The following is a 17,006-nucleotide window of genomic DNA, read 5'->3' as shown; positions in this document are numbered from 1 at the left end:
AATGCAGTAGCTAACATCCTGTGTTTGTATACCCGCGGCTTTAAATCCTGGATTATTATTCAGTATAGAGTCTAGACGAAGGTCAGAATTGGTAAGAATTAGCCTCCATGAAAAGCAATAAAAGTTATTCATACAAATAAAAAATAAACAACTTATCCGTATGTCTACTTTAAATGGAATATCTAAGCTTTGCATCAGCTGACACACATTTCAAGATTGAAGCTGAATTTGAACTAATTTTATCAATGTATATTTTTATTTATGAAATCACCTAATTATGTTTTTGCCACCTGGATGCCATTATAGGCAGATACATAAGCTTTACAAATCTAAAATTACTATCGTTATCATTAAGCAAATCTCAAGTGACGCCATTAAATACTGAAATTCTCTCTTATAATTTCAATACTTTCTCAAAAACTTTAATCCTGATTCCTATACTGACGATTAACGAATATCATTCATGATAAGTCTCAGTTTTATGCAAGCTTGCATTGATTAATCAAAGATTCTGGTTCAGTAAATATATTCTGGAATTTCTGTCAATTTTTTTTTATCTGTTCATAGCAATTCAAGATTGGCGTGCAGATAGGGCAAGAGGGCGCCATTGGAATTACAGATACATTTTGTTTTTACAGTGCAGTGCTGCGTACATGTGCGTTGAGTACTAAGTAAGTGCATTCAATGTATGAGAACCAAACCATTCAGTCAGTCGGTGATCAAAACAGCGTAGTGCGAAGATGCGTTAAACACAAACCTCTCTGCATCTGCAACCCGTACCTGGGAATTATTTATTTCATTTTCAAATTTGGAATAATATTATTGCTAGCTGCTCTGTAAAGGTAAGCTTTCATTTCCATCTTTACGACATGATTTCTACTCTGTGCTGTGCTGAGTGAAAAGTTTTAATAAATTTTACTGTTGCATTGATTAACATCTTCGATGTAGATCGTGTAGGTGTAAGGCTTTTTTGTATCTTTTGTATCGACAGATGCCTTGGGACTGTAATTAAACTTCGATCTTAGATTATCGCCTTTTTCAAAACACAAAACACCTTCAATACTGCTTAAGCTAATGCATTCAAATCAGTAGGAAGGGTACGAAATGATCCTTCACTTTTATTTTTCGAAGAACAATACACAAGGTGACAGTGTTGTCAAATATTTACTTTAATGTTTAAAATCAATATTGATTATTAAGTCTATCCCGTTTGTTTCATTAAGCATGTCATGAAAAGAAAAGAAAGACAAACTTCTAAAATCCGCTTTTTAAATGATTATTGATTTTAGAACCTGTATGGCCATGAAGGAGATATTCGTGCGGTTTCGCATGTCGTGTTGGTACACCGCATTTGAAAAATCTTTTATTTTTATGTTATAAATGCCTTAACTGTATATACCGTGAAGGGTACTATTGTACATATCATGTTGTTTTCGATCATTTCCGTAAATTATCAGAAAAAGATTACAGGACTAGCAAACACGAGGAGCGTTTGAGTTTGTAGGACAGCAAGAACAAAATTTCATATTACATAGAGTCATAGACACATTATCATGACGAAGATCAGTATATCTTTGTTTTGTGCTTTATTGATAATGCTGACTCTCGAAATGGGCAAAAAGGCCTTGATATCGAAGTAAGATAATGATTTTATTTTGATTGCAGTCGCAAAAAAATGTGAAGAGTGAAAATGCATTCTTTTGATATTTCGACTCTAAATAATTATATACCTTTCTTTCCTCCCCTCCATATTTTATTGACTTATGGTAAATAGAGTCTAAATGAAACATTTGCTCCGTCTCATCGTCTGGCATTTGTATATCGACTCCATTAATAGCACGTCAAAGTCAATTTTAGAATGTAATTTAGCCTTGGCTTTATATTAATTGAGTTTATATGGTTAATGTGTTACACTGCACAACCATGACATATGCGTCATTTAAATGACACGAATTCAATTATCCCAGTTAATACATAGTCAAACCTCAGCGACCACCTGTATAGAAAGACTCCCTGGCTATAAAGACCATGTATTCTGCTTTCTCAGTAAACCCTGTATACCAAAGTAACCTGCACACAAAGACCACCTGCTTTACATGTTTTCACTGAGTGGTCTTTACACATATCTTTACCGTTTAACATTATATGGACGACAGGCGACAGTGGTACAATTTGAACATTTATGAAGACACCGAAGAGCAAGGTCGCGGAAACATAATTTTCCATAATAAAGCAACAACTAATCTTGCTTTGGGTTTAACTTTTGATATCTAACTACATGTTGTTATGGTCATTACGCATATCGCAATTATTATATCCGGTTGGCACCTTTATTAGCATCTCCGTAAAATAGTGGTAGAACTTGAAGTTCTCTTTATTATGTGGATTAATATTAAGGAAATGTACATGTCTAAATCAGTAATTGTAAAAATTGTATCCTAATTTTTTATAAAGTCTTCTTAACTTTATATCAAAATGGCGATTTGGAGTTTGGTAAAGTGACTTCATTAATGTTATAATCACTACAAGCAGGATGTCAATATTCAAAAGAATGTCAAATTGGATTATTATTTGACAAATATGCCCTAGTTATTTTGGCAGTTACAGACCCGATTGATGATGAGATTAACTATTATATTCGGTAACCTTTGGGAATGTGACGTTACAATTCGATTAGTCCTTTCGCATGAACATGGAAATTTCTCATGAGAATCAGCTGGAAAAAACTCTGTCTTTATTTTCAATGTAGTTAAAGGTTCCTTCATGAATTAGAGACGTTGGGGGAGTGACAGGGTTACAATCGTTAGAATTATAATTCAGACAACCGAAGATAGACTCAATTTAAAAATTGGTTCATCTTACTGGTTTCGCCCCACGGGGTTGTGTTCACGACATGTATATGGGTGGAAGTCCCAAAGCTTCAAGACTTGCCGGTTCTTCACCTTTTTAAAGTTCATGAGATAAAAAAAAACGTTTTAAGTCTTCAAAGAAGTAAAAGAGTTTGGTCTACTATAGTGTTACATCAGAGATTAAATAGAAACTCAAGTCAACCAGTTATTATACATTGTAGAGCAATGCTGTTGCGCTGAGTTGGGTATGAAGAGCTAGGGCGGTTGCCGCCCTGATAGAATATAATGACAAAGAAGGAAATTGGGAAGAGACATACTAATGGAAGGGAGAGAAAGAGAGAGAGAGAGAGAAAAAAAAACACAGAGAGACAGAAAGAGATAGATAGAGAGAGAGAGAGAGAGAAACATGCATTAGAGGAAAATAATAATAAAACTACCTCTCCCTCTCATTTCCCTCATCTAAAAAGACCAGTAAACCCCTCCCCCTATACCACCACCGCCGCTACCACCACCACCACCACCGCCACTCATGTTGACTGGAGACCCCACCACAATGTCATTATCATCACGATCTGTAAATTTTGTACAGTTTTTAAATTATGAACAATAACAAATATATTCAAACTTTTTTTTCTAATTACCTCCTTTATTGATTATTATCTAATATAGTATGGCTTCTATTCCAATACATTTACAGTATTTGATTCGATATGATTCTTTTCTCTCTCACTTTTTCTCTACAATATCGTTCATGTTTTTGAATTGGAGATACTAATCCGTCGACTTTTATATCGGTCTAATGATGCATTACACGACATTGAGATATTTTCCCCATTGAAATGATAACTTCCAAACGAGCGAAAAATGATCATAAAGGCTGTTTACATGTTAGTGACGTAAGCGCAATGTCATGAATAGTGCTGAAAAGATAGTGTTTTGTGAAGTTTGCGTCATATTTCACAATTTGTAAATGACGGACTCACGCACGGGGGCATTATAATACACCGATCAATCTTAGTCACATCTCTAACCGAATGGCAGTGTGAGTGGAATCAATATCAACAGTTTTCTACCAGCATTAGTTCACAGTGTCCTGTCTTCTAAGCATTGATTTGTGTAACTTTATATTGCCCTTCTCCAAAAAGCTAGATTGGGTACTGACTGTTTTTATTTTGATGTACCCATCTGCATGTTATTTTACGTCGAATAATATCAATAGCTACGAGAGTTAAATAATCCATTCTTTGAATCTATTTTGTAGAAAGTCAGACGTGAGAATTTAGTTTGTGCGTGTTTTGTAGAAACGTTCCTTTTTCATGTACGCAAAATGTATCATGCGAAAAGGGAACTTTATAGGATTGTATAAAAGCGTCGCTTCCTAAAATTCCTTTATCATGCTTCTCTTATACCATGTTTTGACGTTTACCTGTCTCACACTTCGACCATTCGTACACCTTGAAATTACCTATCTTCTTTTCATCTACATCTCCTGTTTTTTAATTCACTTTCGTAATCACCTACAGTAAGTACAAAAAGTTTGGTCTCTCTCTCTCTCTTTTCAAATTGCCAAGTCATTTTTGGAAGACATTTTTCCTTTTGGTATTTTACTTGGAAACACGTTATTGTGGGTTCTCATGGGGAATGGGTGTTTACCCGATAATAGGGGATATCAATCCCCAAGAGTAGACCAAGACTAGGCTTCACTTCTGCGATCAACAGGTCGTAGTATAATGACAGGTCATCATCACTGATCATAAATGCTCTCGGGGAAAAGACTCGTTTACTAACATATTGAAATTGTATGCATACTGTGTAAAGAAAGGTTGTTCATGACAACTCGAAAGCTTGCCCGAGGCTTGCCCGACATAGCAACACATAACATATGAAGAATGGATTCCAAGTATTGTAGATTATTCATTAATAACAATAAAAACATTATTAAACAAAACCCAGGCTAATGGAAAAAAAAACCTCTTCACTAGGTCCCCAGGAAAGAAACGTCCATATATTTGAATAGTTAATAAACCGGTATAATTGTAGGCAAGCTCGCATAATTTACAAGTGGGCCATCCAGTTTCGCTGCTTGCGAGATTTGGTAACGGTAATGCAGCCAAGTCCGGTGTAAGCGAAATGTGACGGAATGCACATCGACACAAACGAGAGCATTTCATCTTTAATGCTAATAAGAACGTAACTAGGGGTTTTATATTGAGCAACGGAATGTTGATATGGCTCAAATTAATGACAACCCCAATGGTGTTGTGACTTGTATGGATTCATTTTATACCCTCTTTTGCATGTCTTCACAGTGCAGATAAATTGTTCGCTTACATCAGGCGAAAAACGTTCGACTGATATTAACACCCGAGTAAGTCCTTCACAAAAGGGGGAAAAGATGTACAATACATGACCCATATCCTTGAATACAGGTAGTATCATTAATCTGAAAACGAAAGGAAAAACTTTCTCGGGCAAGACGAGACAGTGGAAGAAAAGGGAGGGAGAGAGGCAGGGGTAATAGGGAGATATTATGAAGCGAGGTGTTAAAAATAAGACTATCAAAGTGAGAGCTTTACAAAAAAGTTAAATATGTTAGAAATAATATGTCAAGCATGCCGAGCTTATATACTTGTTTCCCAGGTGTAAGAAGAACAACACACAACATGTGCGTTCATTTAGAGTGATTTATCTGTCTCATACCATACACAAATGCATGAGTTATGGCTTGTATTAAACTTTCGATTCGTCATTGTAAACACAATTATATTATGCCAATATTGAAAACTAAATCGAATTCAGAAGATAAATTGTCCAATTGTGACTTGACTATCATTTATAGCAACAGCCGCTCAGGGAAATAATGGTTTTACGTCAAACGATTCGGGAAACAAAATATAACTGAAATGAATAAGAAAAGGCCATTGTCATTTTGTTATTATTGACCATGAAAACCTTTCCCAATTTTGACAAATGTGTGAAGTAGTGGTCGCACATCGTGAGAATTGAACACCCATGAAAAGGAATATCTGACGTAGGTATTTATTGTCTATTTTGTATATACATGCACGCCTATATTTTTATGGCTAATACTTTATTCGTCTTTATTTTGTTTTGAGCATAGTTGGATGACGATGCTGAAATCAGAATTGTGGAGGATGAAAGTTTTTTTAGATCATTGAAAATAAGAAGGCCTAGATAAACACTTCAAAGTATGTTTATGAGCCCACTTTGGACAAGAAACGGCATTTCAGATACGATTGGAACTTTTTGTGGTTGCCTATACATGGCGAAGTCCGTTTTTTAAATAGTGTTTCAAAACATTTCTGTCTGCTAGAGGCAGCGCCTGGCTAAAAGGAAACCAGTCCTTTTAATAACTGTTATTGCATTCTTATATACGGTATTTCCCCCTTTCCAAGGTTTACGCTGCACCCACCGACCCAAAACGTTTCCTTGTGTATTTTCGTTGACTATAATAAATTATTATAAAATATATTTCCAAGGGCAGTTCCTATAATTTTATTCACTGGTATACCAATATTTGTAGAAATATGTTTTTCTGTTACTCATGCATGCCAATAAACCAAACAAACGATTCGTTTGAGGTGAAAACAAAGCATTCGACATGGTGGTATGGTTATTATGACAATGAAATGATTTTCATTCTTATTTGTGGTGTTTTAAAAGTGATAGTTGATGCTTCCGATCTCTTTGATGCTTCATGTTCGGTCGATTTTATTACTATTCTGTGTCCGGATGGTGTTGTTTGCTTTTAATTAGAATCATTTATTCGAACCTTCATTTAATAGCTAGTTATTTTTTTTCACTACCGTCACTTCGTGAAAACAGCGACGGTTTGTTCACGCTTCATGATATTTTTGTGCTGACAGGTTTTTATTGTTTCTTTCTTTTTTCCCGTTTATTTTAAACACACGCGAGATCACTGGAAAATTAATTACTGTCGAAACGAAGCAATATATAATGTTAGGATGCATCTTGCATGTCAATAGACTGGCTTGTATCATATCAATGAGCTTAGACTCCTCGATCAGATCGAGGTATTGTGATCTAGTGGATTATGTCACCTGATTAAAACCTTAACATGTCATCCTTTGGTACATAAGACGATTATCTACCTTGTACCTTGCCACTCGTATGCAAGAGAGATAAGGAAACCTTGCAGGAAATTCCAGTGGCGTATCCAGAAAGTGATGAGGAAATGGGCGGAATCCTTCACAGATTAAGGGTGGGGGTAGCAGGTTACTAGCGGAACCATCACAAGGTCAACAGGGTATAGGACGGTGTAAGTACGGGGAAACCTCGCTTTCCGTAGATCCAGTGTATTTTTTCTTCTTAGACTTCAAACAGGGGTGGGGGCGTACACCACCCCACCATATGCTAGATACGCCCCAAGATAGGAAAACTCTCGTGAATAACTTTGCAGGTGTCCCGTATGGATGTAATATAGGGTACAGGGAGTCGTCTGCTGGGAGTAGAGATGGTGCGCATACTGCGGGCATGGTTAAAATGAATTGCATGACTAGGCTGACGCTGAACAGTTAGAGACGAGTAAAGAGGATTATTGGTTTAAGAGATACAAAGGGGCTATTGACTCCTTTATTCAGGTTACAGAAGATGATTAGTTCAGCAAAGCGAAACATTGATCAAGGAAAGCGTGGCATCGAGGTCAAATAAGACGGATTTCGGAAAATGCATCTGTTTCTAATATCAATGATGAGAATCTACTGTCCAATCATTGAAATTAATTTTGTTTGTCCCAAGATCCTAGAGATAAATGTTAATCAAGGAATTAAAATTGTAGCTCAATCTTTCGTTTAATAAATGACCTAAAGAAGAAGTCGGACTCAAAGTTCTATTTTTTATTGGAGGTGGGACAATCGTGGCATCATTGTTTTGTAATTCGATCTTACACTACACACACCTCAAGATTGTAAGAAAATCAACAAAGTTCTGGTTTCCTGAACTTCAGTGAAACGTGGCTATCCAGTGACGAAATTAATGCGGGCTGTCCTTGATTAAAGAGAGAAAGCTGACGCGACGTGTCATTAACCTGGACTGAACTTTGACCGAGAACTTTGAACCTCCGTTTAAACTTATGACCTCCGTTAACCTTGCGATGGTAATAGACGCTGAGTACGTCACATGAGTAGTAAGCAAATCATTTACGTCATCCAAGATGTTGTAAAGTATCGTGAAATTGATCAATTTTCTTGTAGATGTCATTTTGAAATCTATCCGTGGAAATCGTTATCATTACAAAATATTTGATATTGGCGTAGCCAGCTGAGGTGACAAGAGACAATTACCCCTCCACATCCTTCTCAGCAACATTTTTGTTGGTTTAGTCAAAAGTTCCAATGCTTCGTAGCAGGGCTTAGGAATCCGAAAAAGTTGATTAATATTATTGTCACTCTTCACTGTTCAAACGGAAGCTTGGATAAAATTAGGAATATTAAGGCACGTATTTAATAGGAGGGCAGTAGTCTATATCTTTAGTTGAAAATAAACCCTTTAGTTTCTATAGTTTTTCGAGAAAACAAAGTGAGCGGCCACATAATTATTTGACACCTGTTCGCGGTGATAGCTATCTATATGTATACATTTATAGAGTTATATTTCATCGTTGAAAGTATTTCAGATAAGATAATAAAAACTTGCAAAGAGACCATCCCGCTGCTCAAATATAAAGTGAGGGAAACCCTGATAGTGACAGTTTCAAAATGTAAGGGGTCCTGCAGCCCCCCAACCATTTACTCCCCACAACCTCACCTACCCTTGGACTACGAGATCATTTACAGTTAAAACATCTGGATACAGTCAGGTTGTATGTTCCCATTTACAGTGCACATAAATAGTGTAATCCATTAATTTCTGATAAAAGTTTACCATATTTACGAAATTTTACCGACATCCTTGTGTTTATGTCAAATTTATCAGGTGATTTACCAAATGCATCATGTTGAAAGGAATCTACACAACAGTTTTGGGATCCCAAAGGTTGCAATTAAAGCATTCACAATGAGCTACTATCCTTTGTTGTAACGGCTGACCTACTTTACTCTATCATTCTCGATGATATCCATTCTCATGAGGCTTTCAAAAGTGGAGCACCACCAGTCTCCAATTTGCGCCCGATTTTTTCCTCTTTTAAAGCTTATCTGCCATAGTTTACAGGAGGGATTAGAGCGCCCTGCAAGGTCACTGGACAGGTGGTTATCTCATCAACTCAGCTCTCAGTTAACATAAGAAAAAGAGGATCATGGGGGACCAATGGTTACCGATTAGGCATTGTTTGTTGTAAGAGGGCGCAAGTAGCTACAAGTAGTGCAGTGGGCCTTTAATAACAGTTTTTCTGATGTAAAAGATCTTCATGTCCCTTGAGCTAGTCCGTCTTATATAATGTGATATTTTGTATTAGTTTTTAATTGAATTGAATTTGTTCATTTTTCTATACAGTTTAACATGTTTTCAGAGCTCTTTGGTTGGACAACTTTTAAGTACTGAGCAGACCCCCTGAATAAATAAACTGTTACATTTATTTCTGATACGAAACGGAATCTTTGGCAAAGTTTGGCAATTTTATGCACAAAGGAGGAAATGTAAATGACATGGCGTTGACCGCGAAACGTGATATGTGGTTTGAGCACCATATCAAAAAGATATAATACTATATTGTATAAAAGGAGAGATTATTGGTAAAACTTGTGAAAGTTGGTGGCCCCGAAAATAAAAAGGGAGATTCTTTCTGCAGGTGAATTACTCTCGAGTTTCCAGCCAACAAAAGATGCGAATACTTGAAAAATCGTGCGAGCTCAGGAGTTTGAGGGAAAACAGAAAACTCGACTCTTTTGTTAGGTGTTGCTCAAGAACACTTCGAGTGGGTTTTGATACATGGTGTACACAGAAAAGGTCAGTTCAGTGATTCGTGTAAAGAGGACTACTATAGATTCAGAAGTGTATCGTCGAGATATAAAGAACATTCAAAGAAAGAGTGAAACCTTTTAGTTCCAAAGACATCTCTTGAGAAGGGAGGTTTTATTTTCTCGTTAGGACTGGTTGTATGCACACAAATTATCTTTTCTTCTGACAACAAACAAAACATTACCTTGTTTAATTCATCAATGCCCAATGATCTTGGGAGAGAAAAAGGAAGATATTCGACTACAATGTAGCATTTGACATGTCTAATTAAGTTGGCTAAGAAGTTTCCATCATCATCATAGAGCAACAAGGCGAACTATACAAATGCTGACTGCTCACTGTGCTCAGTGGATAACTAATCCAAATTAAGGTACGTTTAGCTGTAACAAGTATATTTTATTATTGTTTTATGTTAACAATTGAAGTTCTACTTTTACAGGTAATATGCGAAAGTTGTAACTTTATGTATAGCATTGTACTTGATAAGATGAGGAATATGATTCAATTCCAGCGCTCATTTAAACTTTAGGCCCTAAAAGATGATTTATCATGTCTGATTATGAAGATTAAGAACACAATTGATGTACGAGTACCGCTGTCATTCTATTCAAGTCATCCCCATCAGTCATTTTTATCATTAAGTTTGCAGTGACATGTTTTCCAAACTCAGTTACCGTCATCAGGAAGTCCCTTTCATTAACCCGATTAATGAAATTATTCATGTCAAAAATGAAATTCGTTGCTCACTAATCAGCAAAAGACATATTCTGTGCCAGAATGCATTCCAAATTCAAATGTGTATACACTATTTTAGTGAAATCCACTCTTATAGGTGTGAAAATGGATCGCTTTGTTTGGAGTTGAATTCACTCTACATTATAATGGAATAAGAGTGATACCACCTTTTGGAAATACTTTTCACTCCCATAAGCTTAGTGATCCCTATAATATACCATCTTCGTTAAATACCCATTAACATAGTTACATATCACGAAGGTCACTCCTTCGTACATAATCAATATTACCTGTTGTGTGCATTTAACTGGACATTTGCAAAAACAAATTGGGGGAAATGAATATTGAGGATTGAGTATAATTGGCAATATAAGTCATAAGAGCGAGAGGATGACTTTCCTTATTCCTATCCAAATTAAAAAGGTCATCACATCCCTAAATAATTTTTCATCAAACATGTTATTGTTCTTCCAATTATAACGTCGGTTAACCTCTTGCAACCTCTGTCATGACATGTTTAGGCAGAATTGAATGTAAGATTTAATCAAACACCTATATATCAACGTTTAAAGGATAGACCATTTATATATCATTGCTATATTTCAACGTTTAAATAATAGACCATTAATATAATCATTGTTTGATGATATTTGGCATGGATTGTAGTCTGTTATATTATAGTATTACTATCATTTAGCAAATATCTTAAACATAAACATATATATAAATATATATGTGAAGAAAATATGCCATATCATGATCTGTTTCATTTTTAGATTGAACAGAGATTATTGCATGGCCATTTGTTGTCCACCAACTTAACGATTTTAGAATCTCTAAGTAAAATGCGTGTAAAATGTATAATGTGTGCCTATGTTATTTATGAATTTACGTTTATGCCAACGTATTCGCATCTGGGATGCTCAATCCTTTTATTTGCTTGTGGTTAAACACAAATCCGAATAATGGCAAATGGTGATTAATTGCCCCGTCTGAAATTAATAGTCAGAGTGCCCTTTATTAATTCATCGTGATTTAGGATGTTACACAATTAATTGAACATGGATAACATGTCGCATAAGCTTGATATATGGTGATGGTTGGTTGGTTGGGTTTGGATGTGGACAATTCACATGTTTTTGTTTAAATTATTATTTGTATTCTTATTTTTTTAGCAGGGGTGTATCCGAAGATCAGAAAATAGGGAGCGGAATTCTATAGACGGGGGAGTGGCATGAATATAACCATATCAATTCATATATGTCGAACAACTTTCCTTCAAACGGGGGGGGGGGGGGTAGGGGGCAAGATACACCCTATGCTGGATACTCCACTCGATTTTGTTTGGTAGCTTTGGGAAGCATATAGGAGCAATCATAATTTTATAAAGGGTCATTAATTTTCGTTATGCGTCACCAATATCGTATCATATTATGATATTATCAAATGTTTTGTTATTCGGCCAACAAGATCCGAATGAATGAATACGAAAGCATCATAACATTGATCGATGCTGTTGTTATTGATTTCATGCTTTCGAGACAGTACTTACAATTGATCTGTAATATCGTGACTTAACGACGTCCTTTAGTCAAAGATGGCTGGAATCATATTTCCGCTCCAGAAGACATTAAGAACCACTTGTCACGTCTATGGCTCATTATGACGCTTTTTAATAGCGAAAATGGCCCAGTTTCCTAGCTAGTCCAAGGTAATAAACTTGCTAAAAATGAAATAATACAGATAACAAAGGGAATGAAAACACCTAAAACTGGAATAAGTGGCCCATGAAGGAATAGGAATTGTTATTTTTCTCTTGTTTGTGTGTGATTTATTTTATGAACCAGACCGTGGGATTGGTGGACAAACATCGTCTTGAAACGAAGGGCAGTGTCTCTCTTGGGGGTGCATTTCATAAATGCATTAATATATTGGGTTATGGTTATGGTTATGATGACCAAAAGTTAATAACAAATATCAAAAGGCGTACTTTGTTGTTTAGCATTCGTGGTTGATTTCTGTTTATTAGACTGTGTTTGTGTTACTGATTGCTTCTGATAATGGCTCAAAAGATAATATTAGCATTCAGCAAACGTCTAACCTTGATTCTAAACCAAATATTTATCGTTATTTACCAGCACCAACAGCCTCTCCACAACCGCTGATATTGTTTTGGTGGCTAACAGCATTGGCATTACAATGACAATAATATGAGTACTCTCTTTACCTCGATCACCACGCCCAACACACAATAGTAAACGCATTACCGCAAACACAATAACAGAATTTTGATTTTGTTCAATGTCATAAGTATTATTAATGTCATTATTATTATTATTCCTGTCAGAAACGTTGCCAAATAACATCATGACCTCAATTACCACTGTCTACAGTCATCATAATTTGTTTTATATTAGGTCTACATTGTTTGCGTTGTATTACCACCACCAACTATATAGTGAGGATTTTGAATTACGACTTCTTCTTAAAAAAATATCGTTGCAGTTTCCATCTTATTATTTAAATATAATTATGTGAGTGTTATGGGGAAAATAATGTCTGATACAACTTAGTTTATAGTAACCACACATAGCGCCATCAGCAAAAACAACAACAAAAACATCGTTATCTCTATCTGAATCCAGTATAGTCGCGTTAGATATCCGATCGGATATAGAACATTATACAATTCGATGTTTAGTTCATATACATGTAGATGTATGTAATCACTTATGGTTCAATTCTTTTGTTGGTATTTATTTTTTCTTCAAATCAGTGCTTCACTTTAAACGAAATAGACGTCAATATTGCGAGTACAGTGGATACGGTACTGGCGTCCATTATATTGGTGTCAGCTGTAACGGGGTTTCATCAAGGAACGCAATAACGTTCAATTTATGCCAATTTCAAATAAACGTTTGCTGTTTTATAACCCTACTCGGTCATCTTTGCTATATTGCGGCATGGATTGCTCTTTGCAATGTAATGGCATAAATAGATAAAGATACAATCATACAAACTATTTCACACTGCAATCATGTTCCTGATTTGATTTGCTCAGTCAAAGTGAACGATGAAACCAGCGGCGGCTTCAAGGGAAAGGGGCGGGGCGACGATTGCCCCTATGATTTTTCGAAACACAGTCATATCAAACAAAACTGAACATTTTTGCTTGTCAAATATATGATTTTTTGTTGTCCTTTATTGTTGAAGATTGTTTGCGAACCATGCCCCTTAGAACATGCACTGCTCACAGACAAAACGCGAAATAAAGGAGCAGATCATTTCACATGATGCTTCGGGAAGCTTTCCAGAAAGGTAAAGTTAATTAGGACAAATTTTCTAATTTGAAATTTATTCACCTCGGAAAATTAATGATGCTCTAAGGTTTTCGAATGAATTTATAAAAAAAAAAATATTCTTTCGTTGTTGTTGTTGATATTTTCTAAATATTGTACTAGAGTATTCGTGTGGATGGATAGGGTTAGGTCAAGAGTTCCCCAGGGTGGATTTCTGTGTCCAAATAACACCAAAAAAGGTCTTGGTTGGACCAGTGAAATAACTGCTCCAAACAATACCTTTCATCTGCTCCAACTAAAGTGACTACCATGCCTTCAAATATTGCGATATGATATTTGACAACTTCATTTTGACACGTTTTAGTCCCCTGTGGATCCCAAAGGGCATTTGGTATATTGGCGAATGGGAGTATAATCCCGACCTGGCTTCACCAAGTTCACACTGCTTTCGATTACAGTTTCCAAGTCCTGTCCCCAAATAAGTTTGAGCATCGTTGTACAAAGTGTCCGTCATCAATACTTAAACATTGTCCAATGCGAATGCGCCCTGAATGCTTTGAAATCACGATCTTGAACTTTGACGAAATCACATCTGCTCTTTAAGCCTTCCTCGACCTTTAATAGTCGTTATTGACCTAGGATGTGAGAGATGATGGTGGAGGACAAAATAGGTTGTTTAAAGTTCACCAGTTTGGAGTGCCAAGTGTCGATTCTCTCGGGACTTTGGTTAGAAAAGAAACGTTTTGAGCTATTTTCATTATATGTTTATCTAAAAGTGCATGTGGCATTGATTATGACTTGTGTAGAATGTATGAAATCAAAGTTAAACAATGATTTATTTCATTCATAATTCATATCAAATGTATTTTCGGCGCTGAGGACATTGGCTCGGCAAGAAACAGAAAAGCCCCCGCCCCATCTCCATCTCTCTCTCTATCCACCATACCTACCCATCACACTCGTCACAATGTGCGTTTTGTTTTCAGAGGCTGTATTAATCAAGCCATATTCTAGTCCATGTAGGCCTACCCATCACATTAACTTCATTTCTGTCATTACATTCTGGCAAAACGAATGATTGCATTAAACAGAGGCCACCCCTTTCCTTGACAAGAGTCTCGTATCAAATAAAAAGAGCTATCGTCCTTATACGATGACACGTAGACAGAGACGTCCTCATATACCAGTTTCACGATGTAGGATTTACGATACAATAATATTCCCAAATCGATGAAGAGTTAAGCTGAAAATTAGCCCTCATTAATCAATTTGTATGAGATACAGCTATATATAATCTATGAATTAATAGTGACGTCCTCATAGACCAGTTTTGCAATGTAGTTAACAAAACAATAATATTCCCAATCGGCGTTAAGTTAAGCTGAAAATTAGCCCTCATTAATATGAAATACAACTGTAATCAATGCAGAGACACAAATAGTGACGTCCTCGTAGACTAGTTATACAGTGTTGTTAACAAAACAATAATATTCCCAAATCGATGTAAATTTAAGCCGAAAATTAGTCCTCCTGAGATCCGTGTCCCAAGGAGTGTAATTTTATTGAACGCCAGTTATATGCTAATTGCTATAAGCGACATGTATTTACTGTCAATGAAATCTTCCTAAAGGTATATTTTCATCTTAAAGTGGAAATTGTAACGTAGTATAACATACTTCAAAGAGGGGAAACGGAATCTCGTGAAAAACGAATAAAACAAATTAATGAAGAAATCTCAAACTTAGTCATGATCATATTATTTTGTTGTATATGAGCGTTTTTGTTAAGAGTGTAAGCTTGCTTTGTAAGCGTCTTTTTATGAAATTAGATATGTATCTCTTCAGCTTAAGCAGTTTCAATTATTAAGTAAACTACTTTGTTTTGGTGTCAAAAAGCTAAACCAGATTTTTATAGTAGCCACACACGTAACGCTAATGGAAATATCATTTCAATGGACGCAGTTCTTCAGGGTTTTTTTTTTTACTCCAACTCTTTAACTTAGCCGGTCCCTTGAAGCACCGCCAGAGAGCGATGAGGTATAGAATGTAAGAGAACGATCCAACCTGTAAAGAACTCCTACAAATAAAAGTATTCAACTGAAATAAATGCAGCTCACTGATTATGTACTTAGATACTCGTGGGTAAACTGTTTATCGAGAATGTCGTTTCGCGGTATCATTATCATGGGATGTACTAATGGAATCTTCAGGAGTTAATCCTATTTGTTCATATCTACTTATGATTAAAGAGTTTCTGAATGAACTTAAAAATTCTTAAGAGTTCATATCCAGTTAATCCTAGAGCAACTTTATTATAAATGTATTAAGTATTAAAATTTCGAGTGAAAATTGCCGAATGTACACAGTCTGTATGATTTAATCTCAGTTATACTTAGCTATTTAAGGTCATAAAAGTCTTTATTAAAATTAGCTGAATGGACTGATAGAATCATTAGAAGTTAATCTCACTTTAGTTGTAGCAATTAATAAGTATTCAAGTTTTGAGTGAAAAGTTTCTGAATGTACTTAGTGAGTCTTTAGGAGTTAATCTCATTTATTCTTCGCTTTATAACTGATCATAACAGTTTTAAGTGAACAATGATTGAATATTCACATTGTTGTAAGGTCATTTCCCAGAATGTCTTTGGTTTTCATTTCAAATATCAGACATTGTTTAACAAGTTGACTGTTCAGAGGCCGCTGTCCATTGCCTCAAACATTATAGATTATCTCCCCGAATGACTTAAATTTGGCTTACTTAAAGAGGTATATAAAACGAGTGTCTCTTCGTAGAAAAGACAAATTACAAATACTTCATTGATTGAGTGGATTTTCATTTATCGTCTGGAAAACGACAGCTCTTTCATCGGAGATGTAATGGCACATTCTTCAGCTCTCTTGCAACTTCTTTTAAATGGTATGTCATCGTTACGCATAATTTAACATTGATTTGAATGAGATATTTTATTGATGGAGTGTAGCCCTTATATTGGAGTAACAAGGCGTGACCAGCACCAGTCTCTTCTGTTATCTTCATAGGATTCGGCTGAAGGTCTCACGTGTCTAGCCGTTGTCTATCCACCACATGCACAAGATGCTATATAGAGAAAACCAAATGGAAGACACTAATATACAAAAACAGGACATAATTCAAAATTATTTCAAAGTATTGTGAAGAAGTAGGA

General features: G+C 35.8%; 1 protein-coding gene across 2 annotated transcripts in view; it reads left to right on the top strand.

The window, feature by feature from the left end:
• The first annotated feature begins 772 nt into the window (after window positions 1-772).
• The window catches only part of LOC105445896 (protein FAM167A-like), a 49,595-nt gene continuing 33,361 nt past the window's right edge, over window positions 773-17,006 (top strand). Inside the window, exon 1 of one of the 2 annotated variants that reach the window (XM_011682036.2) lies at window positions 773-842. The gene's annotated coding sequence lies outside the window, so the exon portion shown is untranslated. Of the gene's footprint in view, window positions 843-9,672; window positions 10,159-17,006 lie in introns of those variants that run through there. The other variant, XM_030974037.1, reaches the window with a different exon arrangement.

This window comes from Strongylocentrotus purpuratus, unplaced genomic scaffold, assembly GCF_000002235.5.
Source record: "Strongylocentrotus purpuratus isolate Spur 01 unplaced genomic scaffold, Spur_5.0 spur5_scaffold_7, whole genome shotgun sequence".
Taxonomy (NCBI): domain Eukaryota; kingdom Metazoa; phylum Echinodermata; class Echinoidea; order Camarodonta; family Strongylocentrotidae; genus Strongylocentrotus; species Strongylocentrotus purpuratus.
Note: the sequence above shows the minus strand (reverse complement) of the source record. Positions and strands in the feature narration are given on the sequence as shown.